The sequence below is a fragment of the Prinia subflava genome, chromosome Z, assembly GCF_021018805.1.
Source record: "Prinia subflava isolate CZ2003 ecotype Zambia chromosome Z, Cam_Psub_1.2, whole genome shotgun sequence".
Taxonomy (NCBI): Eukaryota; Metazoa; Chordata; class Aves; order Passeriformes; family Cisticolidae; genus Prinia; species Prinia subflava.
Window position 1 is genome coordinate 33,051,879 of NC_086283.1, and position 16,327 is coordinate 33,068,205.

Below are 16,327 nucleotides of genomic sequence, written 5' to 3' on the forward strand. Positions count from 1 at the left end.
AGATAGTAAGTAGACTTCTGACAATGTTTCAAAGCATTGGGCACTAGAACTCACTATTTAATTGCATGAAAAAGCTAACAAATGATGGCAAGCCAAATTTCTGGTCCTAAGAACAAGCTTACACTTTTTTGAATAGTAAAGACCAATGTGACCAACCATCCAGATCCATATGATTATCAAAAGACTTTGCAACACACAAAAAAATACTTTTAAATGTGTCTTTTCAAAACACATTAAATATTAGGGTGGTGTTTTGGAAACAATGGAAAAGACATGAAAAAGTATGAAATCTGAGCAGCACTAACCAAGATGGACAGCAGCAGTATGACACTAAGATGTCGGCAACTTGAGACAAAGTGGAAGTTCTTTGCAAGACTTGCATCTCAATTTAGAACTACAAAGACAGCACTACTATGGCCTGTGTCCAAGAAGAACAGCTGAGGAACTCAGAATTTTTATTCAGACACACAAAATACAACACTATACACAAAAAATACAACTTAGTAAGAGCTTGTTCCATCAAACTACTTCACATCATTTCCAAAAGAAATGTCTTGTTTCATAGTTTGATGAAGCTTAGCCTGCTGCAAAAGATGTCAGACTTACAAATGCAACTGAGATTACTGTTGATGACTGAAATTACAATCAACACCGCTGCAGTAAAAAACATGTTACACTACCCGACAACCTCTTTACAGATGGTTCAAGCAGGAAAGGAATGGAGTGCAATACTAAACTACATCAAAGAAATTAGGGAATTTTTACTCCACATTTTTTTTAAATAAAGAGGCATTTTAAATGTTTCAATTATCAGTGATATGTTTCCACTAAAATGAAAATTAAAATAAAAGCTGTTGCTACATCACACTAGTAGAAGAAACCTTGACCATCTATGAGGATAACAAGCAGTACGACTGCTTACAAAATGAACGTATCTGCTCAAATTCTTACACCACAGCCTCACAAAACACTTTTCCTATAGCTAGTGAGTTACATGACAGTATTGTGACTATGTCTGTCTCCAAACAAAGTTGTAATTTTTTTAAAACAGAGTCTATGTAGCAGTGGGGGAAAATGTTGAAAAAATTTTATAACCTTCACACAATAGTGTTTGATCTCTATCCACGACTAATGCTTAGTTTTCTACCATATAATGCTTAGGTAATGATATAACTTTCCCAATAACTTTTCTAATTAACTATTTTAATTAACTTCTCTAATTTATTGTTTTAATTAATCATTAGTAGCGTGAGTTTCTGTTCTGTCATCTGTCACTGTAGCCAGCATTTAGCAAGGTTTGTCATAGCCTGCTGTTGTGGGAACGGAGTTTGGGAAAATTGCTGAAACTTCTCTAAACCAATTCCAATCCATCTGGATAAGCTTAAGTGAAGTCAGACCTAGGATGACGTTAACAAAGCCTGGAAGAGAGATCTATTGCTGAAACTGGACACAAGGAATGCAGAATTTATGGACCACAAGGACATTTTGCAGAACCCTGAAATAAGAAAGTAACAAAGAAAATTCAGCAATAGTATTGAAACTTTTTCTTTCTGCGATAAAGATAATAAAAAGAGTGAAAATGTGGGCAATTAGGATGAGAAGCAAGAAATCAGTAACCAATAGAAGACAGAATACTAACTAATGAAGATAATTACCTGATTTATAGACAATGAACATTAATTTTTTATTTCTACAATGTGTAGTGAAAAGTTCTAACAGTGGGTGTGGATGTTGGGTGGAGCTATACCCATGCACTCAGCAAACTGAGTAATGTTGACTTCCAAACTTAACAAACTGGTTGGAGAGCTTATTTCAATGACAAGTCTGAAATAAAAAAACACTTCTAAAAAAATTACTAACTAAACCAATGTACTCTCCCAAGCTGCTAAATTCGAATGTCCAAAAGTAGGTATCAACATGGTACACTTCCTTCCCATTCCATCCTACATATTCTCCCAAAGACAGCCAAAGAAAGATTAATATTAACTATGCAGCAGGACTTTCCAAAACTATGTTCAGAATATAAATCGTTTGTACATTAAAATATAATACACACTATCTGTGAAAAAAATATTATCCTCTTGCCTAATAAAGAGCCTGCATACCTGTGAAAAAAGCCATTTTGATAGGCAGTCCTCTTGTAATAGCATATACTACTGCTTTTAAACAGACTATGTAAGCTTGATCTTCAGGTCTGTGCTGCCAGCAATAACTAAATCTACCTCTTCACCTCCCTGCAACAAAAACACTGAAATGGAGATCTAGCTATAAACTCACCACAATTTTACCTTTCTCTGCAGCACTAACTTTTTTGTAGTTGTATGTTGTAATTAAGAGAAACCAAGGAGTGGCATGAAAAGCAGTAATACTTTAATCAAACTCCACTACTTGGCAAATGAATAATTTCTGAGAACAGAGATCAGTGTCAAGCAAGAGCTTCCTATGCACACTAAGAAAATACTACCTGTGGCAATCAGGAAAACCATCTTTATAATGACTTGTCTAATGAACTGTTGAGAAGGAAAGAGTCTACAACTCTATCCCAACTGAGAAGAACACAAATTTATTACAAAACTACTTATAAAAAGCCTATTAATTATAAAATCTAAAAATAAGAAACACTTGTCACAACAAGATCTCTGCACACTATATGCAGTGTTTCTTAGTTTCTAGTAACACACTGGAATTTCCATTAAATTATTCTAACACAAAGCCACATGACATATAACAAGTAGATTGGACAAACTCCTTATAATAATTCTGATGTAACACTTTGTTTCTATCACTCTGAAGTTTATTCTGTTTCTCCAAGCACAACACAAGCAGCAACATGGAATACAGCTCCATTCTGTATATATCTGAGCATGAAGTCTGTGATCAAAGATAATCACACAACTTCTGCACAAAAAAAGTCTTGCAAGACACTGATGAGTAACATCCATTGAAGTTAGGTGGATACATTTAATGTTACAGTATTTTTTATTTTCACCTCTATGTTTGAACTTCATTTCTTATTTCTATAATCAGTATGTATGATATTTTTATTCACTCTCTTACCTTTCCATATTCCCAAAAATAGCTACAAAATAATACAAACTAAAATCACAAACCCCAAAATCAAACAATTCACATGTTAGAAGACAAACCAAAATAAGGAGCAGGAATCCACTTCAGCATATACAATGACAGCCGAAAGTTCTATCCTGACATGCTTACTAGCGTTCATTTGCTAGTTTTTTTAGGATCAAAGAATCATTTACGTTAGAAAAGACCCTGAAGATCATCAACACCAATAACACTGCCAAGCCTTCACTAAACCATGTCCCTAAGTGTCACAACTACATGTCTTCAAGTACCTCCAGGGACTTAGAAATGACAACTTTTCTTACAACTTTGTGATACTCCATCACTTCCTCTGTCAGCCTGCTCCAGTGCTTGAGAACCCTTTTGGTGAAGAAATTTTCCTTGCTATCAAACCTGAAGTTTGATAACTTAGGATAACTTTGATAAACCTAAACCTCCCTGGTTTAACTTTCGATTGTTCCATCTTATCCTATCATTTGTTACCAGGCAGAAAAAGATCTCCACCTCATTACAACTTCCTTCCAGGCAGTTGTAGGGAGCAATATAATTCCCGCTGATTCCTCTTTTTCTCCAAGCTGCGCATCCCCAGCTCCCTCAACTGCTCATTTGACTCATGCTCCAGCCCGTTCCGCAGCTCCCTTGTCCGTCTATGGACACAGTCCAGCCCCTCAATGTCTTTCTACTTCAGAGGGGGCCAGAACTGGACAAAGCACTCGAGCTGTGGCCGCAGTGGTGCCCAGCACAGGAGGACGGTCACTGCCCTGCTCCTGCTGCCTATTGCTGATGACCTTGGCCTTCTTGGTCACCTGGTACAGCTGGCTCACATTCACCTGTTGTTGACCAGCTCCCCCAGGTCCTTTTCCCACTGGGCAGTTTTCTAGCCACTTTTAACAGAGCTTGTAGAGCTGAAGGGGTTGTTGTGACCCAAGGCAGGACTGTGCACTTGCTCTTTTTAAACTTCAGGTTGTTGGCCTCACCCACTGATCCAGCCTGTTCTGATCCCTCTGCAGATCTGACTGGCTCTTTGGCAGATCAACACTCCTGCCAACTTAGTGTTGTCTGCAGACTGACTGAGGGAACACTCCACTAAATAGGACTGGTCAGCCACCAGCTGGATGTAACTCCCAGGGTCCAGACATACAGACAGTTTTTCACCCAGTGACACAGCACCTGTCCAAGCCATGAGCCAGTTTCTCCAGAAGAATGCCATGAGAAATAGTGCCAAAGGCTTTACTAGAGCCCAGGCAAGCAACAACCAGAGCCTTTCTCCCATCCACCAAGCATTCACATTGTCATAGAAGACCAGGTTGGTGAAGCCAGACTTGCCTTTAAAAATCCATGCCAGGATCCCAGATAGGATGGGCCTGATCCCCCTAGTCATCCTGCATGTGCTCAGGATGGCATTCAGCACAACCTACTCCACAGCCTGCCCTGGCACTGAGGTCAGGTTGGCAAACCTGAATCAGAAGTCACCTCACTACCCACACAGAGTCTTCAACTCATGAACTCCAGTACAGTCTGTAACACAAGCCAATGGGGGCTTGAGGGAAATGTTTCTCATTCATCAGCTGAATTTCTACTTATAGTATGCAAATAAATTTAAATCTTACTCCAAGAAACAGCAAAGCACAACCAAGTCCTATATTGAGTTTTATGACTTACTTCACTTAAAGTGAGAGAACAATGAGACAAAGTAGCCATATTTGAGTAATATGCCTAAATTTCTCCAAAAACTGTGTTAAATCAAAAATTTTAACACTGTTCCATAAGAAAAATTATTGCTTAGTTCTAAAGAAATTCTTGGATGAAGTTTTTTAAATAGAAGAACTGCAGCAATGTGGACTCTCCCATAGCAGGGGTTTCAGAGAAGAGAAAACGTTCATGTGATCCTGGGAACCTTTTTCCATTAATAAAGGGAAAGCCAACTCACACAATTTATGCTTTCATGATTTCTTTGCACTCTTGTCACACAACAATGAGAAGTCCTAGTTTTTCTTCCAGTTCCCTTCACATGCCAGTTACTACAAAAAAAGCCCAATCTACTAACAGTCAAACTCAGTTTTGTGAAATTCAGCACATTTCAGAATCTATTTAAAGCAGCCAACAATCATACCATTAACAGCACAAATAAGAGCTTTTTTATTGATATCTGGTTTCCAGAAAATTAAGCAACTTTCACTCCAAGACTTTAACCTATGTGTAAAAAGCTAAAGTCTTAAGTAATGTTTGACTATGTCACCAGTATTCTATTAGAGGGTAAGAATATAAAACTTGTAGCTTCAAAAAAATCACTGCATTAAGAGAGGTATCATTATACTATTTTGCACAGCCTAAATTCTTTTTATTTTGAAAATAAAGTCTACATGAATAAGGTCTCTTCTTCCATTACAGATTAATATTTTATCAGTTTAAGGTTAAAATGCACCCCTGAAGAATAATACTACACTTAAGAATGCTATATCAAAATGCTATTGATATTTAAACTTCAATGTTTTAGTTCAACATTTCCATAGAGAAATCAAACTACTTGTCCTCTAACATAGCTGTATTTACTTATTGTCGTGGTTTAATGAAGTCTGTTTTCAGTTGAGGGAGAAAGTCCCTGGGCTGCAGGGGTGGTTACCCTGTGGGGACCTGGAGGAACCAATCAATTGGCTAGTTTTAAAGACTGACACCTGATTAAACCACTTAAAAGAGTTAAATACACCTCCACAAAACACATTTTAAGGACACGATTGCCCAGGAAAAACTCTCTCGGCTTCCAGCCTTTGAACAGGTCAAGTCGGGTTGGGCCAAGCCTATGAGGGCCCCCCACAGCTAGGCTACACCAGGCTCTGCTGCAGTGCTGGCCCTTCCCAGGAACCCCGCTGGGCCCTGTGCCGTTGGGGCTGGGCCTCTTTTGGGAGAGCCTGCTGGTCCATGCCATCCACGGGTATATACTGGCGCCAGAAGCAATCATGCAGCCAGGACCAGCACCAAGAGGAGCAGCTGGGGCCAGGACTGGCTGCCACCAGCCCAGACTGGGATTGCGCAGCCAGGATTGGCATGACCAGTGCGGTGCTGCATGACTGCGCCTGCCTCAGCATGACTCACAATGGACTTTATTTGCTTAGCCACTTTTAGCCAGCTATGCTGCGGACAGAAGGACAAAAGTGGTAGTAGCAGCTTTTCTTGGTTTCGGTGCTCCGCATGAAGGAAAGCACAGAGTACAGTCAGCGGTTGGCATGGCTCGTACAGTGTCTGTGGAGACCATGTGACCAGCAGTGAGAGACATGTCGAGTGATCTCTCCATTGCAGAGTCTGGATGAGATCGGCCTTTCGTTGCTGCAAGCTGTTTTGACTGATAAAGCTTGAGAAGTGATGGACTTGCGAATGCCAGTTCTCTCCTGAATCGGAAAAGGGAAGGGGTGAGAGATGGGGTGAGGACACGTGGAGAGAACATGAGACACTGAGGTCAGTAAAGAGCGAGTCAAATTCTAGATGGGAGGGGACTGAGGAGATGCCTTATTCTTCAGCTGAAATTCTTTTATGAGGCTATGGTGAAGATATCTTTTTGATATATCGAACTTGGTTTTCTCCCTGTAAATTCATGGAATGCATTGCGGGGATGTCACATTCTACCATAGTCATGAGCAAAGGCACCAGTGTTCAGTGTTGCAGCAAGCAGATGCTGAAGCAGTTGTAATTCAATGAGAAGCTTGAACAGAATATAGAGAGATGAGAGAAAGGAGAAACCTTGCCTTGGGAATTAAAGCGGAAGACCTCTGTTCCCAGAGATTGATGAAAAGAACTTTTGTTTTTATGCTTTAACAGTCCATCTTTAAAATCGCACCCCAATAAGCTGACACGGCCTACAAAAGCAGCTTTGGGAAAGTTGCAAGGCATGGGAGGGAGTTTTCACACTGCAAATAGACTTTCCTTTCCCAGGCAGCTGGTTCACTGTGACACTGAAGCCACAAGAGAACTGTTTCTTGTGGAGAAGTCTCCGTGGCATGGCAAGAGAGACTCCTCTCCCCAAGTAGACTGAAGAAAGATTATTTTAGAGATGGTAAACAGACTTAAAGTTCCAGGTTTTGTCTCTTTACATTGTCAGTAGAAAAGAAAAAATGGTGTGTGGGGGAGGAGAAGTATTATGAAGGTTTATTTTGATTTTATTTTTCTTTTCATTCTGTTTAATAAAGTTTTCTTTATACCCCTAAAGTATTGAGCATTCTTTGCTCTCCTCCTAGCCCTTATCTCACAGCAAAAGAGAGAGTAAATAATTGTAAATAACTGTAAATAATTGTAAATAATTATAAATAATAATTGTAAATAATTGTAGCGGGTGCCCTGGTGTTTGGCCAGCACTAAACCCACTACATAATTGGTGCATTGGCCAGGAAACTTAAATTGGCAAGCCAAAACTGCCATACTTATTCAGATGATAGTCCTGTCTACTGAATTTTATTCTTTATCTTCTGCAAATCCATGTGGAAGTAATGGCAAAGTGAATTCTCTCAGATCTCAAAAAGCATTAATGTTTCTAAAATTTCTTGTTTCCACTACAGATGACTAATATTTAATAAAGAACAACTGCTTTAAGACACAAATGAACCCAATTAATCTTTGACAGTCGGTTTAAATTAGCATATACTATCTTTGTTACCATGATCAGCAAGCACTATCAGAGGTACTGTTACAGTAGCACATGGAGACACCAAATCCAAACATGTATTTATCTTTTTAACCTTTCTTCCAATGACATACCTATCCTTCACTATCCCTGTTAAACTGACGTACAATATTGAGCAAATGCTCACTGCCCAGTAACTTTATCACCCAGCTACAACTGATGCAATTCAATGCTAACTTTCAAATAAAGCTCAATAGCAATCATGCAACGATTCACATTCTATGACAGCTCACCATGATTTGCTGTTGAAATAACCATCACAGTTACTTTAAATACTGTTTTAACCAAAGTTACATTTGTAGTCAATTCAAGTTGATTAGAACCAAAATCCCAATAGTGTGTGGTATTGAAATTTTTTAAGTTGGGTATGTTAATCTGAACAGTGTCAAAGTTATGGCTATGAAGTAATAGGGGGTTTGCTTTGCCAATACTGGTAAAAAAAGGATTATGAAAATGCTATGAGCTTGAACAGCAAATAATTAGAAGATTCACTCAAAAATCAGTAACAACTATTTCCCAGCAGAGTTCACATACAATCATTCTTTATGTTTAGTACATACATTTGTAAACTTATAATGGAAACTATGAATACACTTCAATGATCATGGAAACTATGAATACACTTCAATGATCATAAAATAATCCTAATACACTTTTTTCTTTTAACATTCATAATATTGATACTTCCATTAAAACATGAAATGTTAACCAAGCTCATTACCTACATAAATTCAGTTCATTAAATGATTGCTTATTCCATCAATATCCTGTAAATTACTAAAACCATACTGTGAAAATATGGTAGCTTGACATAAAAAGACTACATATTACTTTCTAATGTCCCAATTATAGTGCGACAACTCAAAGAAGAATATGAGGCACAATAAAATCCCAAAGGATTCTTACATTGGCTTTCAGGCAACTGTGAGAGAAGATCACAAAATTAACAGATTTCTACTGTACAGTGCTATGGAATAACTTCTGAGAAGCTGCAGAAGTCCAGACAAGATGCACACTACCCTAGATCAGTGGTGTGTTTTCACCTACCACTCACAGGAAGGGTAGAAGCAACACAGTAGCTCATCTGGTCCCTCCCCTCTATTCCAGCAGGGTCATCCTAGAGCACATTGCTGAGGATTGTATCCAGGTCCTGGAGTATCTCCAGTGAGGGAGACTGCAGAGCCTTTCTGTGAAATCTGTCCTAGTGCGTGATCATCTGCACACTAAAGAAGTTCCTCCTTATATTCTGATGGAACTTCCCGTGCATCAGTTTCTGCCCATTCTGCTTTTCCTATTGCTCAGCACCACAGAGAATAATTTGGCTCTATTCTCTTGACACTCTCCCTTCAGATACTTACAGACATTGATGTGATTATGGTCTTTTCTTCTCCAGACTAAACAGGCCCTGCCCCCTCAGCCCTTCTTCATGGTATTTCATGCACTCATGATACTTCAAACAGCTTGCTAATATTTCCAAAAGCATACCTCTAACACCTGTGTGACTAATGCTGTTTAATATTACTGAGCTGCTTGAAGCACTACAAAAGTCAACTGTTAAAAACCAATTGAACCTATTTTGCTTGTGCAGAAAAAAGGAATTTTCATAGTTTAGCTAAGATAAAGTGAGTCAAATCAAAATCTTCTTTCTTGATCATGACAGGATTAAGAAAGATTTATTGTTAACTAAGATGTTTAGTTTTAAATACCATGTTAGAGAGATATAACTGCCTTACTCTAGAGGTTATCTAGATAGAAAAGATTCTAAAAATAACCTAGAAGTATTTATGAAAAATAAATTCTTACACTGATTTTTAGACATAAAATGTATATATTTGTGTATTAAGCATACTTGAGATACTGCATATGCAAAATGCAAGTGTTTGTTAGGTCAACAGCTACTAGTTTACAAAAGCTACTAGTTTTCTGATACAAAACGGTATCAGAAACTCACTGCACACAGTACCATAGCACACTGCTGACAGTATCCATTGTATGTTCTAAAAACCCTTTGTATTTGTGATGTCAGTTACGTGAGGAATATTTTGTGCAACAGATGCCTGGGTACCAACACTTGACATACCTGAGCATCAGTTTCATTGCATGAAGATGTGCATAAAGGCCAGCTGTCATAAATGCTTTATGCTCAGCAGAGTTTCTTATTGTATTTCTTAGGAATACAAAACCATTCAGTAACTACATTACCATATGGTTGTCCACAATTTTTTTTTCTTCTTTATGCAACCAAGTACATATACATCCTTAACCAAATATACTTTTTTGACACCTAAAGCATCTAAGGAGAGCAAGTACTTGCAAGGCCTTTGTCAATGGGTACAACTATGCTATAAATAGTCTTCACTGTAACTACAAGAAAAAACAAATCAAGGAAGTTGAAGCTGAAGCATAACAATGATCTCAGAACATTCACTTTAATATTTCTTGAGTGCTTAAGACTGGATGAATCTATCCGGCATACAAGTTTTTTCAAAGACAGTTTACAAATGTAATATTATACCATGTGGAAAAGAAAAAGTTCCGTTTCTCTGCATTTCAATTAATGACCTAATAATTAATGACCTCACTTAACTCTTGATGTAGCTTTAACTTACCAAAACATTGGCAGTACTCCTGAAGCAAAGTTTTCAAACCTGTGCTTCTCTTTCTGCACATAGAACTATCTCCTCTTCAACCAGTAGCTGGTAGAAGCAAGGATATGAAAACAGATTCTGCAGAACTACGTTTTATTTTTTCAGAAACTTAAAAAGTTTCTGTGACAGCCTTACCAAAAGGCTTGTCTTACAGCTCTACAGGTCAGCACCATTATATGGTTTATAGGTGGGGGGAAACACACAAGGCAGCAGCGAACAAGTCAGGTAGTTTAGTATACCTGCATCTTAATTTCTCTGCACTTACTCAATGAAGTCTGATATTTACAGAAATCTGAATTATTTTGCTTTACATCCAGTCAATTCTGAAGCTGTGAATGGCCACGAAGGCTAAAATTACTAGAGAATCTGAGGCTGTGGTCACAGACACCTGTACAGGCCCGCCCTTCATGACCGGGGGTCAGAGGGCATATAACAAAGAAACAAAGCCGCCTAACATAGAGATTCGAGGTTAATGACTCGTTTAATAGTGGAGTTTTTAACTAAGGTTTTTGCAGGTCGAGGTCTTTAAATATCTTTACACAGGAGACAGCGGCTCAGCTCTTCCTAAAACGCAACCTTCGTATTCCAGGGGTATTCTAGCTATGGAGTACCTGAATGCTTTCACTTACTTTGAAGGACCAAACCACTAAATGACGCCAAATTACATCGCGATACTGCAAAACAAAGAGAAAATCAGAGCGGCTGCATGGGCTTTGAGTGACACGTACTGGACCGGGCGGGGTCAGCGCCCCGAGGACTCCTCCCAGTCCCAGCACTCACCTGTCCGCCTTCCTATGCCCCAGCCAGCGCCGCCGCGGTTGCTCCGACGTCTCCGCCGGGCCGCCGAGCTGCCGAGCTGTGCCCCGACCGCAGGGCAGTGAAGGGCGCCAGGCAGCCGCGCATACGGGGCAGTCCCGTTCCCTCCTCACCCGCTCCGTGCCCTGGCTCCACGGTTCCTCATCCCCGCCGCAGAGTTCCGAAGCACCCCCGGCCGCCTCCTCCCCAGCCCCTGCCGCTGTCTCTGCCCGGCAGCCGCCTTCCCTCACCCGCAACACCAGAGCTAGGTTCCCCCCGTCCCTCACTCGCCGCCCCCGGCCCGTGCCCCCGCGGCCGCCATCTTGTCCGGGAGGAGAGAGAGGCGCACGCAGGCGCGGCCGCGGAGATCTCGGGACCTCGGCGGCAGCCGCGCGCACGCGCGGGGGCGCGCCCCGCCCCGCGAGCGCGCACCTGCTGCGGCGGGTCCGGGGCGTGGGGACTTCGTCCAGTACCCGGGACTGGTCACTCGGAGTCGGTCACTCCGAGTCAGTCATCTGCTGCGGGTTGGTCACTCAGGGTTAGCCACTCAGGGTCAGTCACTTGCCGAAGATTGGTCATCCAGTGTCAGTAACCCCCGGAGGGTCAGGTCACCCGGAGTTCATCACCCTCACAGGGCCCGTCGCACCGATGAGAGTCAGGGTCAGTCACCCGGGGTCCGTCACCCTCGAAGGGTCGATCAGTCGTGGAGAGCCGGTTAGTCACTCGGGGCCGGTTACTCAGGGTCGGTCTCTTGAGGCTGCGGCTGCGCTGCCCTGGCAGAGAAGGTGGGCGGCGTGGCACGGTCCGAGTGGCTGGCGGGCAGTGAGAGCCCGGGGCTGCCGGGGTTGCATCAAACACAGGTCCCTGCTGAGGCGTGGGTGCGAACAGCTCTCAGGTGTTGGGAGGGACGGGATGCTGGCGGAAAGCTCAGAGTGCCCACGGGCACTGTGGAAGCTGAAGGAAAACAAGGGATGGACCCTCGTGATGCATTTCTTGAGACCCTCAAGCAGCAGGCAATCAGGCAGTTTGCCCTTTAAAGATCACAGAATCACCGGATGGGCAAGGTTGGAAGATATCACAGAAGCGCATCTGGTCCGACCTCCCTGCTCAAGAAGTGAGTGGCACAGCATTGTGTGCAGACAGTTCTGAAACATCTCCAGGGAAGGAGTCTCCATAACTTCTCTAGGCAGTCTGTCACTGGTCACACGTGGATAAAACCTTCCCTGTGAACCCCGTGTGCTCAGTGAGCTTTGTCACAAGTGGTTCAGCTTCACAATAGATGAGGTCAGCCTCTCAAGTTTCTCCCTCTCGAGCTCTCGAGTCTGTCATGGCAGTGATGCTTTGGTGGCCACCTCCCAACCATGAGGGTGCATTCTATGCCGCAACCAGTAGTCTCACAGTTTGGTAGCTGAGGACTCTCATCACTTGTGCCTCAATGTTGCCTAGTTTGGATGACTTCCTTCACTTACAGGTGAAATGTTTGCACAGCCTGTATTTTTCTCTCCTATATAGGCTCCTATTTCCTGTGAAGTTACTCAAGTGGATGTAGATCCCATTCTCCTCAGTGGGAGGCAGGTCTGGTGTCATGAATCCCCAGCATCTCCAAATGCAGCCTGGGGCAGACAAGTTTTTGAGCTTCCCCACTGGCTTTGCCATCCTTGACCAATCCCTCCTACTCCCAGTAGGAGTAATCCCCAGTAAAGACTTTTGCTTTTAACCCATTTCATGAGTTTTGTAACTATGTTCTTTTTTTTCATGTATGTAAAGACCTTGTTACTACCAGTCTGAGCATCCTTTGCAAGGTGTTCCTCAAATTATTTTCTAGTCCTCATTTCCTGCCTTGATGTGACCTGCAGTGTTTTACAGCTTTCCATTCTCTTTATTTTGGTCAAGACAAGTTCTGCCGCCTCATTATCAAAGGAATTGTCTTGGGCAGAGATCATACTAGAGCCCGTCACAAAAGGCTGTCAAACTACAAATGTTTGTGAGTGTTAAACACATATTTAGGAAAGCTGGTACATAACTGATGATACTGTGTCTGTGCATTTTACGTTTTGATATCATTTTCTCTGCTTGATTTAGCAGTGAAATTTTCCTGGGATCCGAATATAATTTTTAATTGCAATTTCTGTCATTGCTGTGTCATGATTATCACTGTTTCAAGTGTCATAAAACTATATCCTACAAACCGTGATCATGAATAACTAGGTATAGGCTGATACAAATTTGACCAATATTATAAAAACTGGCACAGTTCAATATCTGGAAGAAATACTTTACTATGAGGCTGTTGAGGCACTGGCACATGTTGCTCAGAGAACGTGTGGCTGCCACATCCCTGGAAGTGTTCAAACCTGGGTCCTGACTGGATGGGACTTTAAGCCACCTGTTCTAATGGGGGTCTCATGACAGGGGGTTTGGAACTTGAAAATCTTTATAATGTCCCTCCCAAACCATTCAATGATTCTGTGATTCAGCTGTTCCAAATGGTATCTTTTACAGAGGAATATAATGTATTACACTATTATGTTTTTTTGAAAGACAATTGTTCTTGGTAATATTTTTCAGTCACCTTTAGTTTTGCTAGTATATTGCCTAGAAGTTGAAGGATGAGAATCATAATAATTTTATATTCTAACAAGTTTGGATTAAATCAAAGAACGTTCAGCTGTGTGACAGTCTAAATAAAGACAATTTTAAATGTCTCTGGTACACACAATAACCTTCCACTTCATAAAAGGAGAGAAACCTTCAACTGTTGTAGTTTAAATTTTGGGGGGCTCCTGGGGAGGGTCCCCCGGGAGACCCCCGGGTCCTTGGGTCGTGGTTGTTTCCGTGCTGGCAGGCAAAGAGACTCAGACGCCGGTGGGGTGCTGATGAGATGAGGGTTTATTCAGAGTCCCACTCCAGGCAGGGAGCATGGTCCTGCGGGAGTGGGGGAAGGGAAGGGGAGAGGGGGAAGGGAGGGGAAGGGAAGGGAAGGGGAGCATCCGGAGGCCTCCAGGGGAAGAGGGGCAAAGAGGGTGAGACCCCTTGCATTAGCACTCTTAACACCGAGGTTCAAAGGGGCACGGTAACATTCTCCAGCCAATCAGGTTACAGATACAGAATACTGCAGGGAGGTTACAGACTTGGAATAAACCATACATTTTCCAGGGGTGAACAAGAGCAAACCATTTCCATAAAATGCAATCCCACATTCAACTTTTCTTGAATCCAATTTATGAGAATGTCTTCGAACAGATTTACTCTTGACTAACACAGTAGCCCTCTATTGTGGAGTAACTGTACCAGTGGACAAGGAAGAGCTATGGGCTTCTGTAAAGCTCTTGGTACAGTCCTCCACTGACGTGGCCTGGGGGTGTCCACCGAAGGCCACTGACCGCCTCTGGTCAGCTACCCCAAGACTTCGGGGTGCCGCGTCCTTCCACGGCAAGTCGTCCTTAAAAGGACGCTCCTTGCCTCAGAGGCACAGGCAGTCCCCAGTGATTCAGCTCAGTTGTGAGAGTGGTTGCAGAGGCAACCGAGCTCAGAGGCCTGCAGTGCCCTCTGAGGAGGAGCGGGTGGAACTGCTCAGCCGGGCAGTTCTCCTCTTCAGATGGAGCAGGAAGGAGAGGCGAGAGTCAGGATGATTCTCCAGAGTCTTCTTTATTCAGAAACCGACAACCCCAAAGAAGCCTAAGGGCTCAAAAATGCCCTGCTTATATAGGGACTGAAGGGGGCAGGGCTTGCCACTAGGGCCTATGAGAACACGGATTGAAAAACCAACCGATCAGGGGAAGGGTGTGTACCAATCAGGGTGCAGGATAACAGGGAAGTGTAACCTTAACCAATGGGGAATAAAGGATTAACATGGGGGCAAGGGCTCATGGGACTATGCTCTAGGGAGGTCGCCCTATCAGGCTAGAACATGAACCAAGGAGACTCCCCACAGGGATGATTGCCTTTCTCTCCAAGAGAGAGTGCTATTCTCCTGGAGAGCTTCTTGGGCTCTTGCGCTCCCCAGCATTGTTATCTTTAATTTGGAGAGATTTGATCTTGATAGATGGGCTGTAGGACAAAGAAGGAAGTGCCTGGGTGGCCACATACAAAGAGTTGCAGTAATTGGCTCAATGTCCAAGTGGAAACCAGTAATGTGGGGTGTCTTTCAAGGAACTAATCGTACTTAATGGCTTTATCAATGAGAGAGACAGTGAGTGTACACTCTCAGCAAGTGGACAGATGACACCAAGCTGAGTGATGAAGCTGATGAGCTTGAGAGCAGGGATGTCACCTGGGGAGACCTTGATAGGCTTGAGGAGTGGTCCCATGTGAACTGCATGAAGTTGAACAAGACCAAGTGCACGGTCTTGCACCTAACTTGGCAAAATCCCCACTATTAACACAGGCAAGGGGATGAATGGACTGAGAGCAGAAAGGACTTGGGGATACTGGAGTATGAAAAAATGGATATGAGCCATCCATGGGCACTGGCAGCCCAGAAAGCCAAGTATGCATGCAAAGCTGCATCCAAAGCCCTGTGGGCAGCAGGGGAGGGAGAGGATTCTACCCGTCTGCCTTGCTCTGGTGAGACTCCACTCTGGGCTCTCAACACAGTAAGGCATGGAGCTGTTGGGGTGAGTCCAAAGAAGGGCCCTATCACTGACCACTCCTTCCAATCCCAGCTAGCCCCCAGGAGAAGGAGGGTAGTGATAAGGTCCTTAAGCTGTCAAGGCAGCGGCTGCATGGCTGAGGATTGGCAAAGGATGACACAGGACCAGTGTGCAGGCAGTTCCGGACCAACTTTATTATCCGCAGGGAACCAGGCTACACAGGCGCAGGACAAAGGCTTGCACAGCCTTTTTGAACAGGGGTGGTACAGACAAGAGGATACATTCTCGGGCCAATCACATAACATGAGGGGAGGAGGGAGGGAATAACAGGCATAAGGTTGAATCAGGGCATAACAGGGGAGTGGCTGGGACAAGCCAGCCTATGAAACATCAAACTGGGGAGAACATTCTAGAGAGCTGGGCTTGGTCCTGGGTGATAGACAAACAGTGGGAGTGGGGTAAAGTAACTCTTCTAACTGAGTGACACCAGGGCAAGACCATTAACAGGGAGGAAAGGGATGAACTATTCAAACAGA

The 16,327-nt window shown here is 42.9% G+C and overlaps 1 protein-coding gene across 1 annotated transcript in view; it reads right to left on the minus strand.

Moving 5' to 3' along the window:
• Positions 1 to 11,484, minus strand: part of APC (APC regulator of WNT signaling pathway) — a 119,622-nt gene extending 108,138 nt beyond the window's left edge. The window contains exon 1 of the mRNA XM_063423787.1: positions 11,185 to 11,484. The gene's annotated coding sequence lies outside the window, so the exon portion shown is untranslated. The remainder of the gene's footprint in view (positions 1 to 11,184) is intronic.
• Positions 11,485 to 16,327: the final 4,843 nt, after the last annotated feature.